Genomic DNA, 25,899 nt, shown 5'->3' on the forward strand with positions numbered 1-25,899 from the left:
ATGAGGAGAGAATGTTGATGACAATACTGGTAACTATTAGAAGTGCTCGATGAAGAGGAAGGAATTTTGGTTTTGCAATGTCTTGTGTGTCCATAAAGATGACATATGAGATGACATACGCTGTGATTTAGTGAAACGTAAATACAGTTTGACAATCAAATTACTCATACCTATTTCCCATTTATTTCTTTTCTGCTTTTTGAGTGATTATTGATTATTTAATCATTTTTATGTGGAAAGACTACTGCAAGTTGTTTCCGTGTGACAGGAAAACTGTGTATTGAGCCCTTTTCAGATGGAAAGTGGTAGTATTCTGTCATTCAAATGGGTTTTTTTTACATTTAGGTTAATATATCAACACCTTATGGCAGAACCAGGTCCAAACTAGTAGGACTGCCGCTGCAACCTTTACGGAAAAGTGACCAAAGTGTCCATCCAGACATGAAGCCAACACATACAGATGACAGTCAGATTAAAGAAAAAGACTGCATGTTTGAAAGGGGCTTTGATAATGTTTGATGCTTTTCTCATGAGAGCTGTCAGCTGATACAGCCAACAACCACAGACATGCAGTCAGATTTTTGATTAAGCATATCTCTGCTGCAATATTGTTACATTGTGCAAAAACTATTAGTGAAGCTATCAAATTACTTCACGTTCAACCTTTTTTGCAGTTTGGTTGATTTATTATCACATCGCAAATGCACCTCTGGTCCTGTTGGACGCATGTGCTCATTTAAAATAAAATTGAAGCGACATAAAAATGTTGCAAACACACAACAGACTGTGATCATTAAGGTCTGAGAGATCAGTGCGTAATGAAAGAATGTGAAGGAAATCGCGCAGTGATCTCCCTCGCTCAGAGAAACCTGACTACACTTTCATCACCTTGCTGTCGCTTTCTTTCTGTCGTCCTTTAATGTGCCACGAATGCCACCAAGACCATCTTTTAAGCAAAGATTAAAAGATGACCATGGATTTTTAGAAATGTTTGATATGCAGCTCGATTTGTTTTCCATCTCTTTCTTGGGCTCAGTATGTGGGGACTGTCTCTTGACGGGAATAAAGCAGTCTATAAATATGCTGAATGTTAAAAAAACAATGTATTTTATGGGTATGATTTTCTTATTTTAAAAAAGCATTTTCTAAGACTCTTTACAATGGTGTGTTCATTACTTACATCTTCATCTTCTAAAGCAACTTTTGCTGAAGCATTGATTGAAACATTATTACTGTGGCTCTTGATGGGAGAAAGTTGCAACACTAGACATATTGTTCAAGTCTGCATGTATCTTCCAGACGGACTTGGAAAGAAAAAAGGTTGATCCAAGTTCAGAGCCTGAAGGCAACTTCTGCTGCAAGGCTTGAAACCCTGAGGGTGTCCAGCTAAGGAAAAGGCTGAGTTTAATATAGAGAAAATCTAATGTCAAATGTGTTGGCCTGCCACTTTTCTGCCCAGCTCTGCTCTGCTTCGATGACTGTTTAAGTTGTCTAATTATCAATACAGAAATAATTGGTCCTCCTCCACATACAGTGACCTATGTGACTACGACACACATGTAAGCACGTGTATGTGTGCAAATCAAGTTTTCACCTTGACAATCGCAGCTTTAATTAAATTAAAGCAAAGGTGTTAAAGCTGTTGATTGTCACTGTGAATGGGTGAGGAGCACATAATACAATGCATATCAATGCAGCCATGAGTGACTGCAGTCCCCCAGGTGTCAGCCAAATGAGTGTGAATATTCAGCTTTTTCCCCTCCACTTAACTCTCATTTCACTCTGATGACATTTTATTAGCCTTCCCTTGGCAATGATGCCGGATAAGCATTCTGCAGAAAAAACTGCTTCTTTGTACTGTTTGTTCCATCCAAATACAAACAAAAAAAAGGAAAAATAAATAAGACAAAAAAAAAAAAAAAAAAAACAACAACCCAGGCTGTCCTGCTGCTGAGCCTGACCCATTTGGGTTTTTCATTTCATGGGCTCCGTAAGTCGAAAGCAAAACCACTCCATGTCAAATTCAGTTCACTTCAATTAAATTAATTTTTTCTTTTTTTTAACAAATCATAAAGAGAATCAACAGGATGGAATTTACATCAGCAATAATAATGATGGTTTTATTAATTTAGCAAATTTTAGGTCCTAAATCAGAACATGCACAAAAATGAGGAGATGAAGTCTTCCTCCCTCCACCTCAATGTTCTCATCAACTCATGTTTTTCATGTCAGAGCAGATCGGAGCTCGATCCCGACGGCCACTCCCTTCCTTGGTCGACCCATTCTTTTCCTCTGCGCTGCATATCGATTCAAATGAAAACAAGTTGCCAATCCAAATAAACACCATGTCAAGGAGCCATCCAAGCAGACGGAAATATCTGCCCAGCATGATACCACAGGGCAAGAAAACCACAGGGGCACTGGTGCTCCTGACCTCACGGGGGGTCTGCAGAAGCTAGTGAGGTGTATGTGTGCGTAGACACATGCATACAGTGGCTAATCATGTGTGGGCTTGCGACTCTATTCGAGACATTTATCTGGTCAATAAGTGCTATCGCTGTTATGGCAGGCCTTGCACTGTAGCACTATAAGTAATTCAGGAAAAGCTCTAATACAGATTTGCTCATGTAGGAGCAACCACTGATCAACTTCTGCCAGTAACATAAAATGACACGACTGTACAATGGCCTCTCAGTTGTCATGGCTGCAACTGGATTCACATATGCAATAATAATATGCCATTTACCATCCTGTTTTTTTGCAAGAAAAGTACAATATAAGTGCTCGCATTGGTGAAAAAAACCTGCATTTTTCAAAATGCTGTAGAGCTTTGTAGAAATACTAGAATATAGTAGCTGAAATCTATGGAGCTAGAACAGTCTCATAATTCACAAATGCACACAGAAGAATTCACAAATGTACACACGTGGACAAAATTGTTGGTACCCCTCAGTTAAAGAAGGAAAAACCCACAATTCTCACTGAAATCACTTGAAACTCACAAAAGTAACAATAAATAAAAATTTATTGAAAATTAAATAATCAAAATCAGCCATCACTTTTGAATTGTTGATTAACATAATTATTTAAAAAAACAAACTAATGAAATAGGGCTGGACAAAAATGATGGTACCCATAACTTAATATTTTGTTGCACAACCTTTTGAGGCAATCACTGCAATTAAATGATTTCTGTATTTGTCAATGAGCGTTCTGCAGCTGTCAACAGGTATTTTGGCCCACTCCTCAGATTTCATCGTACCTTGCACACTTTCAAGACACCCTGTGCCAGATGCAGCAAAGCAGCCCCAAAACATTACTGAGCCTCCTCCATGTTTCACCGTAGGGACAGTGTTCTTTTCTTCGTATGCTTGGTTTTTGAGTCTATGAACATAGAGTTGATGTGCCTTACCAAAAAGCTCCAGTTTGGTCTCATCTGTCCAAAGGACATTCTCCCAGAAGCTTTGTGGCTTGTCAACATGCATTTTTGCAAATTCCAGTCTCGCTTTTTTATGAGTTTTTTTCAGCAGTGGTGTCCTCCTTGGCCGTCTCCCATGAAGTCCACTTTGGCTCAAACAACGACGAATGGTGCGATCTGACACTGATGTACCTTGGCCTTGGAGTTCACCTTTAATTTCTTTGGATGTTGCTCTGGGCTCTTTGGATACAATTCCAACGATCCGTCTCTTCAATTTGTCATCAATTTTCCTCTTGCGGCCACGTCCAGGGAGGTTGGCTACTGTCCCGTGGGTCTTGAACTTCTGAATAATATGAGCCACTGTTGTCACAGGAACTTCAAGCTGTTTAGAGATGGTCTTACAGCCTTTACCTTTAAGATGTTTGTCTATAATTTTTTTTCGGATGTCCTGGGACAATTCTCTCCTTCGCTTTCTGTTGTCCATGTTCAGTGTGGTACACACCTTTTCACCAAACAGCAGGGTGACTACTTGTCTCCCTTTAAATAGGCAGACTGACTGATTATGAGTTTGGAAACACCTGTGATGTCAATTAAATGACACACCTGAGTTAATCATGTCACTCTGGTCAAATAGTTTTCAATCTTTTATAGAGGTACCATCATTTTTGTCCAGGCCTGTTTCATTAGTTTGTTTTTTTAAATAATTATGTTAATCAACAATCCAAAAGTAATGGCTGTTTTTGATTATTTAATTTTCAATAAATTTTTATTTATTGTTACTTTTGTGAGTTTCAAGTGATTTCAGTGAGAATTGTGAGTTTTTCCTTCTTTAACTGAGGGGTACCAACAATTTTGTCCACGTGTGTATACTGGTATTCACAAATGCATACTGGTATTAATACAAAACTGTCTCTCAACACATAAATATTTTTTGATGCACACAAAAACGTTTGCCTTTTTGTAAAAAAGTAAAAACAATCCACAAATAAATTAAGAAAGTTCACAAATGTATTTCTGCATTCACAAACTGCTTTTGTGTGTGAATCTTTTTGAGACTCCCCTGCCGTGGTGTCGATCCACAAATGCATTTTTTTCAACACGGAAGTTTCTGTAGCCAATCAGATGTCTCCCTCCTTTCAGCCAATCACAAAAACTCACCCCACATGGGGGTGGGTGTACTGTTCAGCCAATCATATGAACGCATCCTCACAGCGTTATACTTGACGTCAACGAGCTGCCCATCGGAGTCATAGATATGAAGAGTGTGTATGGGGCGAAAACAAAAAAAGGAACAATGCCGGCTCATTGCGCTGCATTTAATTGCACACTACGGTGAACGTTGGAGACAAGGAAACTTGGAATAACTTTCCATAGGTAAGATTTTTTTGGTTCTTTTTTCATTGTTAAATCTTGTTCAGAGTCTATGAGAGGTAACCAGTTAGCCACTAGCAAAACACTAACGCAAGCTAACAGCTGAACAACCAAATACCAGAGGATTATTAGTAGCTGTAGTATAGCTGTACAAGGAGTAGTAGTAATACTAAAAGTACACACAGCAATAATAGTAATACCAAAAGTTCAAGCAGCAGTAGTGGTATAAATAGCCGTTAGAATAGTAGAAGTAGTGTCAGCATTTGTAATAGTATTATAAGGGAAGTAAAGGATCTTTAGCTGATTCTTTTAGGTTGATACAGTATCCAAGATGGGTGTTGGTCAGGACACGAAAGGAGGAGAAAAGCGTCTTCAAGATGGTGATGTTTTAATCTGACACACGGGTGTATACAGTTCTGAAATCATGAAAAATAACAATAAAAACATCAATTCACCTAATAACATATACACATACAAATAAACCATAAACTTAAATCTATACTCTGCTTCCTCCTGCGTATTCATCGTTAAACAACAGCCAAAATGTGTCCACATCCATATTAGCCTGAATTACTCTAACCAATACTGCCCTCTGCTGGCCAAACAGGGCCCAGAATAAACGCATCAGTACTGGCACACATGTCAGACCCTTCACGAGGGCTACATACTACAGGTAAACAATGACAATATGAAACGATACTCACGTTTCTTCATCGACTTAACAGCGAATGTCAGGACAAAACACACACATCCAACAGATCTGAAAACAGACAGATCTCAGTATTGTCCAACAGGTAAAAACACAAATCAGAACAGGTAAGGAAAGGGTTTTTTAGCTGCGGCTACGCTATCGCTCTCTCCAGGACGGCTTCTTGCGGTACTGCCGTCACTTCCTGTAGCAGCAGAGGAATGTACCTTCAGAATAAGAGCCTCTAGTACAGCCGCCCCCAAATGTACATGGTACATTTGCATCAAATAAAGCTCAATTTGTCTTAATGGGTCCAGAACTTGGAGGAGGATCTCCCTCCCCCGAGTGAAGAGCTGGCAACATCACCAGCCGGGCCACTGGTCGGGTGAAGATGTGACCCTTGATGTTGACGTCGGCGGATCTCACACAACCGTCATCACTTTGATGGACCTTGACCACGTGTCTAATCGGCCACTGCGCCCGCAGTAGCTGGGGCTCCACCATCATCATGACTGCTCTGTCTTGCAGGTGAGGAGGTGAAGATTGCCACTTCTGCCTAGTCTGGAGACCAGGTAGGTATTCCCTTATGAACCTTGACCAGAACTGATCCGCCAGGACCTGCGAATGATGCCAGTGCCTGCGAGTCAGGATCTCAGTCCCTGGGTACTCCACCTGAGGGAGCGAGCCATCAGGCCGCCCCATGAGCAAACTGTTGGGTGTGACTGGGTCGATGTCAGATATATCAGTTGATACATAGCCCAACGGTTTTGAGTTGAGGATGGCCTCAACCTCCAGCAGGACAGTGAGCAGCACCTCCTCAGGAACTGGTTGCGAGCCAACACATGTGTAGAGTGCTGACTTAACTGAGTGACTCTCTCACTCCCATACTCCACCAAAATGGGGAGCAGCAGGGGGGTTAAAGTGAAACTCGATCTTCTGACGGGCAAGCTGTTGCTGCAATGCTGGAGCCATGCTCTTGAAGGCTTCCCTGAGTTTCCGTTGGGTTCCCTTGAACTTAGTCCCTTGGTCGGACCACAGTTCTGCCGGAGTCCCTCGCCTGGCAATGAAACGCCTCAGCGCCATCAGGTATGCATCAGCATTCATATTCTGGAGAAGATCCAGATGCACCGCTCTTGTCGTTAAGCACTTAAAGATTACTCCCCAATGTTTCTCCTGACGTCTGCCTACTTTCCCCATCATAGGCCCGAAACAATCCACGCTGGTGGAGTAGAAAGCTGGTTTATGTAATCTGAGGCGTTCTTTGGGAAGATCAGCCATCTTGGGAATAGAAGGCTGACCCCTCCAACGTTGATACTCAGCACAGGCTCGTTGATGCTTACGAACTGCCTCCCGTCCTCTGATGATCCAGAATGACCGTCTCAACTCAGAAAACACGCTCAGGCCCAGGATGATGCAAATCACTGTCATATTTCTGGATGAGCAGACAGGTCACTGGATGTGCGGCATCAAGGACAACTGGATGCAGGGGCATGTCTAGGTCCTTTAACCGTCTGAGCCATCCACCTACTCTGATTAGACAAGAGGTCTGGTTGACGGCGGGGGAAAATGTGAGTAGCCGACTGGAGGGTGGTACTGTTTTCCCAGCAGCAAGGAGTTTGTAGTCGCCCAGAAATGACTGCTTCTGAGCTTGCTGCAGGACTTTGGCTTCAGCTTGTTTGTACTCGTCAGCAGTGGGTGACTTATTAGAGGAGGTCACTCCCTGGAGGTCTTTGACCGTGTCATCCAAGAGTTCCTGCCAGGAGCTGTACCTTTTATCACCGAGGTCACAGACTGCCGGTGAGGTGACTGTAGCTCCACAGAAAGTGGTCTTCTGGAGCTCTGTGTGATCCTCTGGGGGGTCAGCATTGGGTCTTTGTGGCCAGCTGTCTGCGCTCTACAGCAGGAAAGAAGGGCCCTGGGACCACCTATTGGAATCTTTGAGCTCTCCCAAAGTTTTCCCTCTCGTCAGGTCATCCGCAGGATTTTGGTGTGAAGCAGTTGCAGGTGCAGTTCTCTGTCAGTTCCTGTATCTCGGACACTCTCGCCCCGACAAACACTTTGAAACGGCAGGACTGGGAATGGAGCCAGGAAAGCACTGTAGTAGAATCGGACCACAGGACGGTGTGAGCCACTTCCAAGGTCAGTTCATTTTGAAGAAGACTGGCTAGTTGGGCTGCTACAAGAGCGGCACACAGCTCCAGGCGGGGTATGGAATGCACACGCTTAGGGGCAACCCGAGAACGAGCAAGGATGAAGGACAGATGAATGTGGCCCGACTTTGTCTTTGTCCTCAGGTAGACCACGGCTCCATAAGCCTGCTCTGAAGCATCTGCGAAGATGTGCACCTCTCAAAAGGCATCCTCAAGGTCAGGGTCAGTGGGCACGTAGGCTCAGGGAAGGATGAGGAAAGGCAAGAACTGGAGCTCGTCTTCCCAGGTGGACCAGGCTTGAAGCAGTGCTGCTGGTAAGTTTTGATCATCCCACCCTCGCTGCTTGTCCCACAGGTGCTGGATGATGAACTTTGCTCTGGTGGAGAAAGGCAACAGGTAACCTAAGGGGTCATACTGAGAAGCTAGAACCTTGTACAGGTTCCCCAGGGTCGGAGCATCGTAAGACACAGACCTGTGCTTATAGCTCAGGGAGTCTCTCTCCCAGTTCCAACTGAGTCCGAGGGTGGATTCCTCAGGGTTAGCCTTGTCCTCTGCCTATCCTCACAAATACATTTGTGAACTTTCTTAATTTATTTGTGGATTGTTTGTACTTTTTTACAAAAAGGCAAACGTTTTTGTGTGCATCAAAAAATATTTATGTATTGAGACATTTTTGTATTAATACCAGTATACATTTGTGAATTCTTCTGTGTGCATTTGTGAATTATGAGACTGTTCTAGCTCCATAGAAATCAGATGGTTGCAGGAGTGCAGCTATTTATTGTTTTCTGAAACTAAACTCCGAAGACAGAGAAGAAGAAGAAATCCAACTACGATGCTTTGTTGACTTCATACCCACTGAAAACTGTTAAAGCAGCCTGTCCTTTGCTTTGTCCTGTGACAAAGCCATAATTCTTTTGATGAATTTGTTTTAACCTGCAAGCATTCAACAATCCATTTGAGTGAAGTTGGAAATGAAAAAGCAATAGTTTGCTTGTGTGCTCTCTGTACATGCCCAGTAGGAAGACAGATTTTAATTTGGATGTGGGCATTTTCAGAATGAAACTGAAACATCTGGTGTGAATGGATGTAATTTTTGTTTTAAAAATGTGTTTTAAATGTTGTGGTTATGTTTTTGGGTTACGTTTGCAACAAAGCTGCTTTGGTCTCTTGTGTTAAGTCCTTTAATTTTATCAACATTATCCAAAACAGTAGTCTTTCTGTAACCTTAGCTAAGTGCTTGGAGTGCCAAAATATAACAGCAACATTCTGTTGCTATAAGTAAATGTTCTGTTTCAAGGCACTGTCGTGATATGTTAGTAATCAACCATTTTGTCAATTAACAGCATTTCCTCATTAAGTTTATTTAAAAAAAATCTATGACAGACTGCACAGTGTACTTGAAAAACCTATATACTGCTGCTAATTAGTACCACATAGTTGTGACCTTTGGAAACGGAGTCGGAAATAATCCAAGCTCCTGCTTGATAGCTTTTTAGAGCTTTAGATTATTCAATTACACGAGTGCTGTTTCTGTTCTGCACTGGAGGCAAAGTATACTATGATCATGAATAGTCATTACAAAAAATAAGTATTTTAAATGACATTTAAAGAAGCTGTAGGAACTCCTTTACTGCTGTGGAAAATACAATTCAAAATGTCTTAGCATGCCTCAAAGTGGAGCCATCCTGTAGGGCAGCCTTTTAAAATCCAGCAGCGGCCATTTTTCTATCCTCCTCATTTGAGTAATGATGATTTGGGGTTAGAACATAAGCGCACCTCAAGGAACCTGGGGGACCTGTGACCTCTACTTGTGTCCTGACGTGGTCCCTTAGGGCCCCATGCAGGAGAGGGGCCACAATAATCGCCTGGACCCCACTGAGTGTAAGCATAGCCACGGCACACCAGGGTCAAAGAGAAGGACAGGCAGAACTACTGGTCCACGGGGCAAAGGGGAACGTGCAGGGGGGAAGAGTGCCAAGGCTCTCGTGGTGTTTTTAAGGTCATGCTAATTGCCATGGATGTACAGCATGGTTTCAGTTCGCTATAGTTCTGCTGAGGAGGAGGAGGCAGCGGTGGCAGAGGATGGGGGTGGAGGAGGTGGTGGTACAGGTGTGGACCTTTAATTAAATACCACTGCAAAGGTTAATGCACAGAACCAAGAACTCCAGTCTCTGTTAAGTGGAGGACATTTAAACACAGCCAAGAATATGCCCCACACTGAGTTAGCGTGTGTGTGTGTGTGTGTGTGTGTGTGTGTGTGTGTGTGTGTGTGTGTGTGTGTGTGTGTGTGTGTGTGTGTGTGTGTGTGTGTGTGTGTGTGTGTGTGTGTGTGTGCATGTGAGGAGGAGGAGGTGGAGAAGGAGGTGAAAATTTCAAAAAAGGGGGTGAAATTCAATCCATTTTCCTTTGGATTTTCCGTTTTTTCATTTTCCAGGAATCTGAGTATCTCATATATTGAACTATAATGAAACCTGACAGTATTTGCACAGAAATAGACCCGAACTCGATCCAGTGCAGCAAAAATGTGCGGCGCGGCGAAATTAAAAAACTATTTAGACCGCAGTTTGCATGCTCTCTGCAGTGTCATCAGCTAATTTCATCCTCTGTTAAGTGTGAACTCTGGCATCTGCAAGATTCTCACAAAGTATATTAGAAAGCTATATTAAGAGGTATTGTCACTCCATGAATAACCTTAAACACTTTGCATGTTTGTGTGTGTGTATTAGGGGGTGTGCATGTGTGTGACCCTTGGTAATTAGTACCATCTGCCACATTAGAACACCTCTGGAGAGACAGGTGATCTTCACAAAGAGGAAGATGGAAAATTTGACATGCATCTCCCTGCAACACTGATGATGGAGGCTAAACACATAAATTGAGAAATCGGCTAAATAAGAGGCTGTGTTAAGTATGCCGAAGAGAAAAGATGCAAAAACACACAGGTGCATCTCCCAAGATGTTGGATTGACTTAAAAAAAATACAACTTTTTAGGAAAGACATCCCACCTTGTCGCAATTTTGGCTCGAAATCCGCTGCAGAATTAAAAACACTAATTCACGGACGCGGCTGCACACGTTTCACCAGGGAAGTGCAGAGTGAAAAAAGAGCTCAGGGACCATTTCAGCATAACAAAGATATTCACAAAGCCAAAGAATACACAGAGCCCAAATCCACCAATTCAAATATGTCCTCCTGAGAGGGAGAACACCCTTTCATCTCCCATCTCAAATTAGACAAAACACACATCTTATTGTCTCGGTACAATAACACCGAGCTTGTACGAAAATTGTCTCTGCAAAAAAAATAAATAAATAAAAAATTCCACATGAAGCGCTCATCATGGTGTTTAATTTGTGCCGTGCGCGAGCTACCGTGCATGATGAACTGTGATGATCCCGTGGAGAGTGGCCAAGCGGTGGGTTTTGGTTACTCTAAACCTACCCAAACATGCTATTAGGGCCTTCACTCGGAGCACTAATTGGGTATTCATGTGGTGTTTTGTTTGTTTATCACTGTGTTACTTCTGCAAGTCTTGGTTCAACACATCTCATTTTCATCCTCGACATGAAAGCCGGAGACAGTGGAATTTCTGCACTGTATTTATTGCCACGGAGCATAATCTCAGTTAACACAAGCCGGTCCCGGTCCTCTTTTGCTCTGAATTACCACCCGCAGTGGTTTTGTTGTCCCCCACCACCACCGTTCCCCCCTCCACGTTTTGTTAAATAATTCATTCTGCCTTTAAAATTCACTCACAACGTATATATCTGGTTGCATGCAGAGGCGCCAGAATGCGCTCAGGAGTCTCTTATGTAATGAGTAGGTGGCAATGGTGAACTTCATGCATGTGGTCTTCAATGGAGCCCGATTTTCTTTTCTTTTTTTTAAAGAATATGAATAGAGTGACATGAATTACGATCCAAATGTGTCCCCTTGAGCCACTCTGGACAGCCTGCATCACTACATCCAGATGCTGTCTCACTTTCTGATCCACACAGCATAAAACACTTTTCTAACCAAAAACCAAGTGCAACCCTGGCATCCTACGATTTCTTCCCAACTTCTATAATGACAAAGTTACTTCTGCCAAACTCTTCCTCCTTCTCTTTGCCTACTGTTCCCCTTTTTTCTCACCACAGCCATGTTTCTCTGCTGTTTCCAGGGTTTTGAGTTTGGGGTATGTCTAAGCAGCTGCCTGGCTGGGAGCTGAATCTGGCCTCTTTCAGACTCACAGCTTGCCTCTATACTCCTCCTCCTCCTCCTTCTTATCCTCCTCCTACTTCTCCTTAGCTTCCATGTTGCGGCAGCCACAAGAGGCTTTTGGGAGAGGGCCAATCCCAGCAACAACCATTGCCGCCATTTTCCCAACCACTGAGTATCATGTCCATCTTACTTTACGTGCATGTCAAATCGCGACCTCTAACGCAGCTCTGAAAATGGAAGCTTTTTGTATTCGGATTTGACTGGCAAAGCTGCAGCTCTTGAAAATACTCCATATCATAGGTGCAACAAAAAAAAAAAACTGTTAAGACAGTTTTTAATTGGACACTGAAGAGAAATACACACGTGGACAAAATTGTTGTTACCCCTCAGTTAAAGAAGGAAAAACCCACAATTCTCACTGAAATCACTTGAAACTCACAAAAGTAACAATAAATAAAAATTTATTGAAAATTAAATAATCAAAATCAGCCATCACTTTTGAATTGTTGATTAACATAATTATTTAAAAAAACAAACTAATGAAATAGGGCTGGACAAAAATGATGGTACCCATAACTTAATATTTTGTTGCACAACCTTTTGAGGCAATCACTGCAATTAAACGATTTCTGTATTTGTCAATGAGCGTTCTGCAGCTGTCAACAGGTATTTTGGCCCACTCCTCATGAGCAAACAGCTCCAGTTGTCTCAGGTTTGATGGGTGTCTTCTCCAAATGGCATGTTTCAGCTCCTTCCACATATGTTCAATGGGATTCAGATCTGGGCTCATAGAAGGTCACTTTAGAATAGTCCAACGCTTTTCTCTCAGCCATTCTTGGGTGTTTTTGGCTGTGTGTTTTGGATGGTTGTCCTGTTGGAAGACCCATGACCTGCGACTGAGACCAAGCTTTCTGACACCAGGCAGCACATTTCTCTCCAGAATGCCTTGATAGTCTTCAGATTTCATCGTACCTTGCACACTTTCAAGACACCCTGTGCCAGATGCAGCAAAGCAGCCCCAAAACATTACTGAGCCTCCTCCATGTTTCACCGTAGGGACAGTGTTCTTTTCTTCGTATGCTTGGTTTTGGAGTCTATGAACATAGAGTTGATGTGCCTTACCAAAAAGCTCCAGTTTGGTCTCATCTGTCCAAAGGACATTCTCCCAGAAGCTTTGTGGCTTGTCAACATGCATTTTTGCAAATTCCAGTCTCGCTTTTTTATGAGTTTTTTTTCAGCAGTGGTGTCCTCCTTGGTCGTCTCCCATGAAGTCCACTTTGGCTCAAACAACGACGAATGGTGCGATCTGACACTGATGTACCTTGGCCTTGGAGTTCACCTTTAATTTCTTTGGAGGTTGCTCTGGGCTCTTTGGATACAATTCGAACGATCTGTCTCTTCAATTTGTCATCAATTTTCCTCTTGCGGCCACGTCCAGGGAGGTTGGCTACTGTCCCGTGGGTCTTGAACTTCTGAATAATATGAGCCACTGTTGTCACAGGAACTTCAAGCTGTTTAGAGATGGTCTTATAGCCTTTACCTTTAAGATGTTTGTCTATCATTTTTTTTCGGATGTCCTGGGACAATTCTCTCCTTCGCTTTCTGTTGTCCATGTTCAGTGTGGTACACACCTTTTCACCAAACAGCAGGGTGACTACTTGTCTCCCTTTAAATAGGCAGACTGACTGATTATGAGTTTGGAAACACCTGTGATGTCAATTAAATGACACACCTGAGTTAATCATGTCACTCTGGTCAAATAGTTTTCAATCTTTTATAGAGGTACCATCATTTTTGTCCAGGCCTGTTTCATTAGTTTGTTTTTTTAAATAATTATGTTAATCAACAATTCAAAAGTAATGGCTGTTTTTGATTATTTAATTTTCAATAAATTTTTATTTATTGTTACTTTTGTGAGTTTCAAGTGATTTCAGTGAGAATTGTGGGTTTTTCCTTCTTTAACTGAGGGGTACCAACAATTTTGTCCACGTGTGTATATAACCCTGTATGTAATACTTGACTAAAGTTTATCCATTAAAAAAATGTTATAACAGAATGGATGCCATAAAACAACCAAATACACTTTCTATAGGAAATGATAATTGGGCAGATTAAAAGTGAGGTGAGGAATCATAAGTCAGGAACAAGTGTGTCCACAATTTGCACTGCTTTTTTCCACACATTTGAGATGCAGATGTTGTCAATGCTGGCTTCTTTTACAGATTTGGAAAAGTTTGGGGGCATTTTGGGGGACAGGATCACATTGCTGGACACAACCATCCAGATCTGGCTGAATCAATTTCTTAGATGATAAATGGTGGAGTTGTGGATCTTCATGTGCCTGACATCTGAATAAAGCTGCATTTGTTTGGTACTGATCACACTTTCTGATCATTGTACTTTAAAGGCACATCTGATGAAGATGTGGGTTAACTTAGTGGTTGAACAGCTACAAACTTTTTCTGCACAGCTGGATACAAAAACAACAATAAAAATACAATATTTTTTAAAAGCTCTTTCTCTAAGTCAGCAAGGAGGACCATTTGCATGCTGTGTTTATATTTTTGTTCTTTTCACTAATGTAGCTTTTCGATCATCATTTTTCAGGTAATGGGAGCGAGTCCTGAGTCTGCAGTTATATGGGGTTCTCAAACTGTCAAGATAATTTCTGTTTCCTGTAATTTTTTCATTAAACAGAAGACTATCAGTAGTAAAAATAATTGTAACGCACAAAACAGTTCTTTATCATGGTGACCAAACATCCAATAACATTCAGTGTAATCTTCTACAGAGCTATTGTCTCTTGCTTAGTTTTCAAAATAGATAAACTCAAGTCAGCTAAAGTAATAAACAACAGCTAATAGACTTTTTACTTCAGTTGTTGATCCCTGATGGGAAAAATTACACGGCCATTTATTATTGTCGAAAATACAGAAATAAACAGCTTTCAGACACGGACAACTTCATCTTAACTAGACGGTGATATAAGAGGTCGGCCTCATGTTTTAGTAATAAATGAATAAGTACAGAGCACTGTCAGATTAATGTCTCGTTATTTAATGCTTGCACACTGTCAGACGTTCTAATACAGGCAGCTGGATTTGCTCTTTAACAACTTTGAAGAACAATATTGATGCAAATGTGTTATTGGACGCGCTGTGTTCAACGCAATCAATAATTAAGGCTTCAGCAGAAACTAAATATGTTTTAAAATCCTTTTCTTATGCCGCTTGTATAAGAACAGAAAACTGTCTTCTTCCTTGCTTTGATGACATTTTTAACGCCCTGTCGTTCTCTCTGCTTCAGCTACGTCTCACACGCTAAGTGCCAAATACTGCATGCAGCATTTCCTGAAAATTTTCTGCGATGTCTGACTAAAAGCCATAAGTAAACATGAATGCACAACTTACCCACAGCGTCTGAATGAGAAATAAGTCATCCTTTTAACAGATAAACAGCTGAAAACCATATTTAACTTTGCTTCACCGCAGTTCCAGATCTGCGCCTCTGAGCAGAAAAAGAACAGCTTTTAAAATGAGAGAAAGACGCCTTGAACTCACTCGTTTTCACTCACTTAGTCACCTTTCTTCACATAGCAAATATTCTTATTTCTGATACCTGCTTGAAAATTACTATCATGACTTATTACCTGTTAGATTTTTTTTCCCTAGAATTTAATTTGCTGTATGCATGCACACTTGTGAGCTGAACTGAACAGCAGGACCACACAGATGTGCTACACGGTGTAGTGAGGAGGAGGAGGAGGAGGAACACTCTATATGATCTCACATATGTCACAAAAGATGCTAAAACGAGAAAAAAAAATCCTGTCACTGATAAGTGTGAAACCACTGTGTTTTATTACATCTAAAAGGAACTAGGGGAGCCTTTTAATGGTTACACGCTCATCTCCTCTCCACACTAATTTCAACTGCTGTTTCCTCCCAATTAACAGAGTTTGTGGTGCTTCTCGTCGTTTCCTCCCGACGGACAAACTTAGTTCTCCAAAGAAACTCAGCTACTTTGCGATGGAGTCACTCAAACATCCAACAAAGTATATCTAACGTAGCAGAAAGACCCTCTGAATCTCCAAACTTATGGACTCACTTTGAGGCATGTTCGGGCTGAATTCATGAGGGCTTTAACACTGTCAGAGCGCTGTCGTGCACCCTTATTGTGACCGTGCGTATCTGCAGACTTGAGGGACTTGATCAGAGTTCATAGACAAATTGGGGATGATAAACATGGTTGTGCTGCTCCTAACAACAGGGACACAAACCAAACGTGGATAAAGCATTACATCTATCTGTAAATGACACATCTGGATGCTTGCTGTTGTATTTAGTGACTGTATATGTGTGCAGTTGCTTGAATCTTCAGCAAAACATCTGCATCAGACTTTGAAATGTCGTTTGCATTAGGGCTGCCCTGAATAGTGCTTTCTGGCCTCCGAATATTCGGAGCCTAATAAAGATGAATATCCGAATATTCGTTCCGCCCTGTGACGTCCAACCGGGGGGGGGGGGGGGGGGGGGGGGGGTGTACACAGCCCAAATATTCAGATCCGTTCATCTGGTCTCCCAGGTCCAAATTTTGCCTTCGTTTCGTCTTCAGTTAAACTGAAGAATTGACAAACAGCGGAGGTTTTCAGCATCTTGTCTTGTGTTTATGAAACAAAGTGAAGCGTGACGTCAGAGTCGGCAGCCACCCGGCCATTTGGATGGTGGTAAGAAACAGGAATGGATGAGTCGAGATGAGCCCGAATGGGCCGAAGGCGAAGAGACGAGTTCCGAATCTTTTTGTCTGGGGGGAGGAAGGGGTGAGCACAGACATGTGTGTATATGTCATAGTGTTACGATTGTGGCGGGAGAACCCAAACGCAGGCAAACAGACAGACAAACGGTGGTAATGGAAAAGGTTTTTATTTAACGAAAACACAACTACAGCAACTAGAACTGGGGCAGCAGGGCAAAAACCAAATTAACTAATGCTGTGGCACTACAAGGCTCCATACAACAAAGCAGAGGGGAAGTACTCACACTACAGAGGAACTCAAACAAGGGAGCAAAATACAGACTGAAGTAATCCAAGTGACCAAAAGGGAGGGGTAATCCACAAAGGGAAGAAGCAGCAAAGGTCCAGAAACAAAAGTAGTCCATAGATGGGGAACAGAGGCTGTGGCAAAGTAGTAAAGGCAAACAATGATCCAGCGAAGACTGAGGGAAGCAGAGGGTTTATATAGCTGAGGGAACAGGTGAGAGGAACTGACTGATTGCCTGCAGCTGAAGCTCATGCAGCAATCAGGTGGCTGAGTGCAGGGAGACAGGGGCGAGCGACTGGGAGAGAGAGACAAGAGGGAAGGACGGCAGACAGAGGGAGACAGAGACACACAAGCCAAAAAACACACACAAAGGGCAATAATGGGGAAGAGAAGGAAAAGGGGAGAAAACAGACACAGTGGCAGCTGGTGAAAAATATTCTAGGTGGGGCTGTGCCATATCAAGTCAGTTTCAGTAACCATCCCGATACAACTGAACAGAAACAGCAGGATATCAGTGCTCTGTGAAATAATTATTATTTAATGCCAATATTAATAACTTGAGGCGTTTTTGCACAAAACATGCACAACATATTGTGTAACCACAATTTTGGCAATAAATTAAATATACAGCTGAGCACATGAAACAGTGCATTAGTGTTGAATTGACGACTCAAGTATTATGTTAAGTGTTAAGTATATTAAGAAATTAATACTAGAACAGAAAAATACTGTACAGTAATTTATGATAAAGGTAAATGTTACTAACTGATCAGAACTGCAACAATTAAGTGATTTTTCTATTAGCAGACAAAGAAAAATACAATCTGCAACAATTTTGATGATTTCAACATTTCAGTGAAGCCAGAAAATGATGAGCAGATTACATAAGCAAACACATACTATTGAGACAAAATATCAAAAAATTACTCAGTGCAATACATTGCTGGATGATGTGCTAAAGTCAACTTTATACAAAGAAAAATCTGGTCAAGGGAATAAACGTACGTGTGTGTGTGTGTGTGTGTGTGTGTGTGTGTGTGTGTGTGTGTGTGTGTGTATACAGACAGACAGTACTCTGCTGTTGAAGATTACTTTGTAAGAATATGAAACAGGCCTGGATAAAAACGATGGTACCCTTAACTTAATATTTTGTTGCACAACCTTTTAAAGCAGTCACTGCAGTCAGGTGATTTGTGTAACTCTCAGTGAGACTTCTGCACCTGTGGACTCCTGGTGAGCAAACTGCTCCAGCTGTCTCAGGTGTGAAGGCTGTCCTTCTCCAGACTGCATGTTTCAGCTGCTTCCACAGATGTTCAGTAGAATTCAGATCAGGGATCACTGGAGGCCACTTCAGAACAGTTCAGTGTGTAACTGTGTGTCACTCTTCATCTAGCTGCGTCGCGATGTTAGCCTTGCCTAGCATCGTTAGCTTAACGGTGATCTCCATATGTGCCCTCCTACTGTCGTGTTTCTTTATTTTCTCGGATAAATGTTTCATATCTCTTACTCCTGAAACAGTCCATGCCGTGTCTGTCCCAGCCGTTTTATTGAGCAAACACGGGAAGCAATATAAAGCATGTGGATGACTAGATCCAGCTAGCCGAGCCTTCCTCTTGTCACTGTGACTGTGACAGTGTCAGTTATCCACTGCACTCACGCATGCTCACTTGGCTTGGGGCGAAGTTGATTTTGCCCCTCTGGGCATCAGATTCGACGACGCTGATTGGATAAATTTCTGTTGCTATGTCGAATCTCTTGTCGGTAATTGGCTGTTCTGCCGCACTGGAGGGGCATTACTCTGGCGCCCCAGCAGCTCAGCGGAGATGAGCAGGAAACTATTACCCCCGAAAATTCTATTTATTATTTTGTACATGACATGTAATTGCGAATTTAAAAACGCATGGTGCTAAAAATAACTGATTATTGTTTATTTAAAAAAATATTTATTTTAAAAATGAAAAATCAGGTACCGGCTGCTATTTTGTGAACCAATGGCATGGTTTTGCTGTACAGTCATCCAGCACTATACCTTTGTATTATAATATGAAAAATTTCAATAAAAAAAAATTGAATTAAAAAAAAAAAGGAAAATCAAAAACACCAGGGCGGGAGGCGGCGGTGCCTGAGCGCCCTCTATTGGCCAGCCGCCACTGCATACACATATGTGTATATGTTTATGTAATCACACGACGGAATGATCCGATATGAGCCGATGTGGGCTGAAGGCGGAGGGAATACAGTATCGCCGAATATTCTTTCTGCCCGGTAACATCCGACCGGGGGGGGGGGGGGGGGGATATTCGGATACCAAAATTAATATCCAGATACCACCGTAGCGAACGAATATTCTGATATTCAGTGCTCAGGCCTCAGGGATGGAGGCTGGGATTGGGCCAAAGTGTCTGTGGTCACCTTAGCTCTTCCCGACTGCCAGCATTGTTTATACATGCAGACTGAAGAAGCAACATTCAGATGCTGCTCCGGCACTGGCACCCTGGGCAGAATGGCATAATTAAATGAATTGACTAAAAGGGATGCAAAGAATATCCCAACACAGTGTCAGGTCAGCCATGCTCACAAATTAAAGCCAGGGGCCAAAGAGGGTAAACACTAATTTATCTGAAGTGGGAAAGCACAACAATGCATTCAGGGCTCGGCCTGTGTTTCATTGTCTGATTGATGATACTTATTCTTATGTGGTTTGGAATCACTTGTGTTGATTTGTTTCTTGTGAGAAATTAGTACGCCCCCGACGTCTTTGTTTCAACCTAGACTCAAGATCTGCCATGTTCCGCGATATTTTTGACAGAAAACATCAGATATTTCGGAGGAATTTTGCACACGGACGTGATTAAATCAGGAGACAGATACGGCAGGGCATGCAGAAATAAACAGAATGTAAAGAAACAGAAAAACAATGGAATAACTTACACATAAGAGCTTGATCCCAGAAGCTGTGGTGACAGTCCAGTGACAGAAGCTGGGAATAAAGCGCCTCTGAAAGGTTTGCAACATAGATGAAAATAAGAATTTTATTTATTATATTTAATCTTTTCTCCTCCTCACACATTCCTCCAGTTTACATGAATATATAGTTTTTTGTTTTGTGCTACTTTCAATATACTTTGTTGCACCTACTGTCTAATTTGTAAATGTTAGTGTGACTACGGCAATAAAAGAAAAACGAGAGGAGGATGTAGAACTTCCTTCTCATGTGCGTGGAAGGTTATACATAAACAAATATAAATACAGCAAGCACAAACGACACCTGCAAACTCTCCTCACAGCTGCAAACACAAACAAATGTACCTGAGGAGCATGTGGTGCTGAAACTGGAGGCTAATTAAGTAACAGACAACAGCATGCATATACGAAGAAATCTATCACCAACTGCATCACAACAGCAGCAACGTATAGCAAAGAAGCTTTTTGAGCCACTTGTTGCCATCACAACATTCGAAACAAAAAACAAAAACACAGCATTAACTTTACATTTACTCCCACGAAGGGACTTAACCCTAAAGGCATCTGTGTAGACATGGCACAGAAAGAATTATAAAGGATCATTTTTCAATTTATGTTTTTGTGTATATCCAGCTGTTTCCAGCTTCTTTGGAAATGTGCTTTTATTTTGCAAAAACAAGCCCTCTTTCACAATAAGACTCATTATTTTCTAGAGAGAGATTTCTCATTGTGAACAACATGGACACCTAAAGTAAGGAGATGCTGCAGATTCAATGCAATTTGATGTTTATGGAAAATTGTTTGTTGATATTTTCATCTGGATAAAAGTGTAGCTGAACCAACCAATTACCAGCACAAAAATGACATTTCTGCTCCTTTATGAGGGCAAATACTGGTTTGTTTTCTGATATATTACCAATATTTTAATTTTGACGTTCTAAATAAAACTTAGACATCTTTCAAGCATTACCATAATTATCACATCATGAGAAATAAGCTCCTCATTGACCCTAAAAATGCCATCCAGTGGCTATTAATTGAGCATAGAGAAGTAGGCTGTAGCTGAGAGGCACGAAGACAGAAACAAGAAGCAAAGCAGAATGTGACACATCACAAACTGGTTGCCCGACTAATTTTTCCTGCTATCTGAAGAGTTCCTAAATTCAATTCAGTCTAATTAATTCACTTCATTAAATCAAATATGGCCAAGTCAATACGAAGGGGCTTGCATGAAAAATGTGATTAGCTTGCAAATGACACCCCGATTCTTGACACCATGCCAGGTGTACACTTCAGTCTCACAGAAGCCGTGGCCGGATAAAATGACCCAACACTACATGCTCCGGAGCCTGATTGATAATGACCCCTTCTGTGGGTAAACTGCTCCTCCATCTGTAGCTGCAATTTACTCGGAGGAAGCGTTGGTAGCTTCAGACAATAGCGGCATAACCTGTTCTAAAACACTCTCTCTGGGCTCTACAAGAAAATAAATTTGGCTGAGTGTTGACTATGTGTTGTGACGTAAATGCTCCTGTGTGCAGTCACGCTTCAAAACAACAGGTAAATTGTCCATTTGCAGCACTTTTACAGTGATTCTGAAAGCATCTGCATTGAAAAAGCTTCGGAGTGCTCAGGTTAAGAACCACTTGAAGCTCCTCTGCCTTACAATCTATTGTTAAGTCGCGTGATTCCTTATGCTCAGCTTGGACCTATAGTTCAGAGGGAAGGTGTAGAAATGCGAGTTGCTATTGCACATCTCCATTCTAGACTTGTGAACCCCCATACTGTAAGTGTCCCATTAACAGTTCCTCGAGGAGATGGGCAAGATTGACTCTCAAAGACTATGCCTTTGTGTAACTAACGTATGGCACCATTGTTGGCTTAGCTAGAAGGTACCGAAGCAATCAGAGCAATCAAGAATTCACATGAAATTAGGAAGTAGGAACGGAAAGAAAGAAAAGATTCGATAAAAAAATTAATAAATACACTATTCTTATCACAATCAAAAGCACAAATTCAATCAGGCAGGATGTGGGAAATAATGAAACGACTTTAGACATGCATAGTTCTGACCAGAAGGTTGTTGTTTATAATGTTAAATTGAAGAGGCTGGTAACAACTCTATTGTGCATCAGGCATGCCTCTTATTGGTGAGCAGAGCCCCTGCATGTCAAGCAGAGGTGGGGCACTGTCCCTAGAGTCCACTATCACAGCAGGTTAACCTGGCACTGCTTTTCTAAGGCCTGATTGCCAGGCCCCCCGCAGCTTGAGGTAAACCGACAATTTTCCATCAGCAGGGAATGTGGCTTTATTAGTAAAAGTAGGGGGGATGGTGGGAGGAAAGAGAGAAAAGTGAAATCAAGTTCACACCGTGGCTGCATTTGTTATGTAGGAGGGCAATAAAGTGAGGCCCTAATACTAAATTTGATTGCAATATCAGTGTCTAAGGTTCTACGTTTATTTCACAAAAGAAACATGCATGCAACATACCTTTAACTAAAATCAAATAACTGAGTCAGGTTTTTAAAAAAAAGCAAAAACCGGCATTATGACAGCCCCTCGAACGCACATTTCATGGAAATTTTTGGACAAATTTTGCAAATAAGCCCTGGGGCATCTTTCAAAGCGGTCAGACAAGCCTGTGTCTAAAGACTGGGTTTAATGTCGAGCAGGATTTCATCTTGCAAAGACTTTCTGACAGGTGGGAAAACATCCACCTGATAAAAACTGCAGCTCTTGTATCAGAGATGAGACAGACTCTGCACAGCAAAATCAATATCATCCCCAGGCTGCATGTGTTACTGAGAAAAGGGCCAAATCTGCCCGAGACATTACATTTCTAAACAAAACACAGGTAAATCTACAAACAAACTCTGGGCCATGAAGCTACCTCTGTGTTGTTTTTTTTTATTATTAAAAAAAGAACAACTTAGAGGGCAAACAAGCAGTGCCTTATGGTTTTCAAGGTCTCCATTTGTTTTTCCATGTTCCACTGTCAGGTGCAGAGAGAGGAGAGAGCAGTGGAGAGAATGGTGAGCCGTAGAGGGTTAAAAGGCCATGGCTGGGATTATAGCACAAGTAGGGACCCCATACTGTGGCCTGACATGCCTACCAGCTTACAGTGCATTTTTCTCTGACAATGCAGGGTCATACACTGTCAGAAAGCATGAAATGTTTTCACACATATGTTGAAAGACAAGTGAAAAGCTCAGTGTTGAAGAGTGTCCCCCCGAAAAGGTTATCTGGTCGCATAATGCTCCTTTTTTTTTTTTTTTTTATTTATCCCAAAGTCGTCTTTCAAAGTCAGAATCAAATTGTGGAAAGAGGCATTTTAAATCACTGTGTGCCCATGAAGTTTAACCCTAAAGGACAGCTGACTGTTTTCTGGTAAATCTGGAACTCAGAGTACACATGAAAAAGTAAAATGTCAAAAGTCCAATCATCTACCAAACAACGATCATGTAGCATTCAGTTTGGTGCCTTTGAAATTATTCTGCAAGAAAATGTGCTTTTACTGTCCCTTCTCTGTTACTGAGAGGCCTCCGTGCACGAGGACGTGGCTGCTAATCAGCATGGGAGCGAGCTAATCCTGCCACCAATGAACTCATCTGTCTGTCCACTCCACCCCTCAGACATGTGCTAACATGCCATAATAGTCATAATTCTATTGCTGCCCTGGGCTCTGCCACCTCAGCCACCTGATTAAGGCCCAGGTCCCGAAGGTATCGGTGTTAAAGCTTTAGCAACGTCGCTCTTAGCTTCACACCGCCCAGTCTATGGCTTCTCCATTAAATATGGCATGTCTAAGGCGGTGAGGGGCGTGTGTGTTAGTGTGTGTGCGTGCGTGTGTGTGTGTGTGTGTGTGTGTGGGAGGGAGGGGAGATGGGCTGCTATTCAGTCGAAGCTTTCTGTGCATCTGACAAAAACAAGAATGCTTCTCAGTGTGTCATCTACGTCGCTCCCTGATGCAGCATAGGATTGTCTTTCATCAACAGCCAGGGATGACACTTTCCAAATATTTCATACATGGGGGGATTTCTCATTCAATCCAAGTGTGTTTAAACTGAAATAAGAAACAAAAAAAAAAAAAAAAAAAACACCCCTCCACCAAATCTCTCCCTCTTTTTTTTTTTTTTTTTTTTTTACAACCAGTCGTGAAAATATCATGTCATGAATGCCGCTCTTTTCATGCGATTCCCAATCCTCCTGCTTCACCGTAAGCGGCTGTCAACAGTGTGTCTGATTTGTTTCTCAAGTGTTGCTGGGACAGGGGCTCCCGCATGGCCGGGGTGCTGGTGGTGGTGGGGGTGTGAGGGTTGGGGGTCCGGAGGGCCTCAGCTTCCTCCGGCTCAGGAGACTCTTGGTGGGAAGTAAACTTAGCCAACACTCCTGGAACGGGGTGCCACACACCCATCAACGCCTGCTTTGCAGGTGAGTGGAGAAAAACAGCAGACGGGAGGGAATGTCAGTCTGCGGTGCTGAAGAGACGAGTGTGTGAGAGTGTGTGAGGCATTTTTTAAAGTCATGTTTATATTCATGTTTTGCAAGACAAATATGGATCCTTCAAAAATATATATATGCATAAACCTGACACAGAGAGGAGTAAAAGCACACTGACAAACATGTGGCGCCTTGACACCTTTATTTATCACTTGTGCACACACACGCAGACAACACACTAGTATCCATCAATGAAACACCACCTATTCCTAGTCATTGGCTTTTTGTGTGAAAATAAAGATGACCCAGCAGTTAAAGCTTTCACTCATTAGACTTCTACTGATCTTATATGCCTGCAAAATACTAAAAAACAACTGAAGAAACAGAAACAAGTATCAGTTGTGCATGGGTTTTGCAGAACTTTTGATTCCCCCTTCAGGCAATGAGAGCAGTTACAGACAAACACCACCTGCACATGCTTATGTCACGTCCCTCTGAACGCTAGCTTTCTTTTTCATCTGAAGCTTCAGAAACGTCCATGCTTTTTCCACCGTATTTGGTGTAGACAACTTCATGTCTGACACTACTCCCTACCGCAGCTCTAGTGATCCAGTTACTGCAGGTTAGTGTAAAACGTATCGCTACCAGTGTGCCACCAAGAAAAGGAAAAGTCATCACAAATACCAGACTTAAAACTGTGCTATGCTAGAAAAGCTAGAGAGATTTATCTGGCACTGCTAATCTAAATGTGTTCTACTTTGGAAGGGGCTTGAATGTTCATTGGAAGTCCTGCGCTCCAGCTTTAGATTCTTTCATCAACAAAATGTTGAGCTTTCTTCTCGATTTAGATTATTTTGGATTGACTTTAGATTTTAAAGTCAGGCAGCATTCCGAAGGAGGTAAAACATCAACAAGAATGGAGAAAGAATTTAGCAGGAGTAGATAATTTTCACAAAAGATTCATTTCTGATGTGACTTTTTTGTAATGTTTTATTGCTTGTGTTAAAAAAAAAAAAGCCTATTAAATGAATGAAATGTCAAAGAACCCAAACTTCACACTTGGGTATTATCACTATAAAGAACTTTAGGATCTTTCATCAGTGAAATATTTTGTTTCCTTCTTGATGTAACTGATTTTGGATCAACTTTAGATCTAAGAAGCATTGGGAAGAAGGAACAACATTGTGTAGAATAAAGAAATAATTTTGCAGGTATAGAGCATTTCAACAAAAAGAAGCGTTCTAATTTGTAATGGTAGTTTCTGTGCCATACCTCATACCTATTAAGTGGGAAAAAAAAGGCCAGAGAACCCAAACTATTAACGTCATACTTGGGTGTCATCAATACAAAGAGCTTTACATTATTTCAGTAACAAATTACAGCATTTTTTACTTGGTTTAGTTCACTCTGACTAGCTTTAGATTTGAAAGCCAAGTGCCACTGAGAAGAAGGAATAACATTGTGGAAGAATAAAGAAATCATTTCTAATGTGACTTTGCGTGGCGCCTTATTGCTTGTGTACAAAAAAATGCCAATTAAATGGAAGAACTGTCAAGAAAGAAGCCAAATTCCTTACTTCATACTAGGGCTGGACCCGAATATTCCGAATATTCGTTCGCT

General features: G+C 41.8%; 2 long non-coding RNA genes across 2 annotated transcripts in view; both read right to left on the bottom strand.

Moving 5' to 3' along the window:
• Positions 1-25,899, bottom strand: part of LOC110951940 (uncharacterized) — an 80,928-nt gene that overhangs the window by 41,150 nt on the left and 13,879 nt on the right. The gene's annotated exons all lie outside the window — the stretch shown is intronic.
• On the bottom strand, positions 16,741-22,296 carry LOC127537199 (uncharacterized). Its single transcript, XR_007946816.1, has 2 exons — positions 19,807-22,296; positions 16,741-17,170 (listed from the first exon to the last, which is right to left on the bottom strand). It is a non-coding gene; the product is annotated as an uncharacterized LOC127537199 (long non-coding RNA).

The sequence above is a fragment of the Acanthochromis polyacanthus genome, chromosome 14, assembly GCF_021347895.1.
Source record: "Acanthochromis polyacanthus isolate Apoly-LR-REF ecotype Palm Island chromosome 14, KAUST_Apoly_ChrSc, whole genome shotgun sequence".
In the NCBI taxonomy this organism is placed as follows: Eukaryota; Metazoa; Chordata; class Actinopteri; family Pomacentridae; genus Acanthochromis; species Acanthochromis polyacanthus.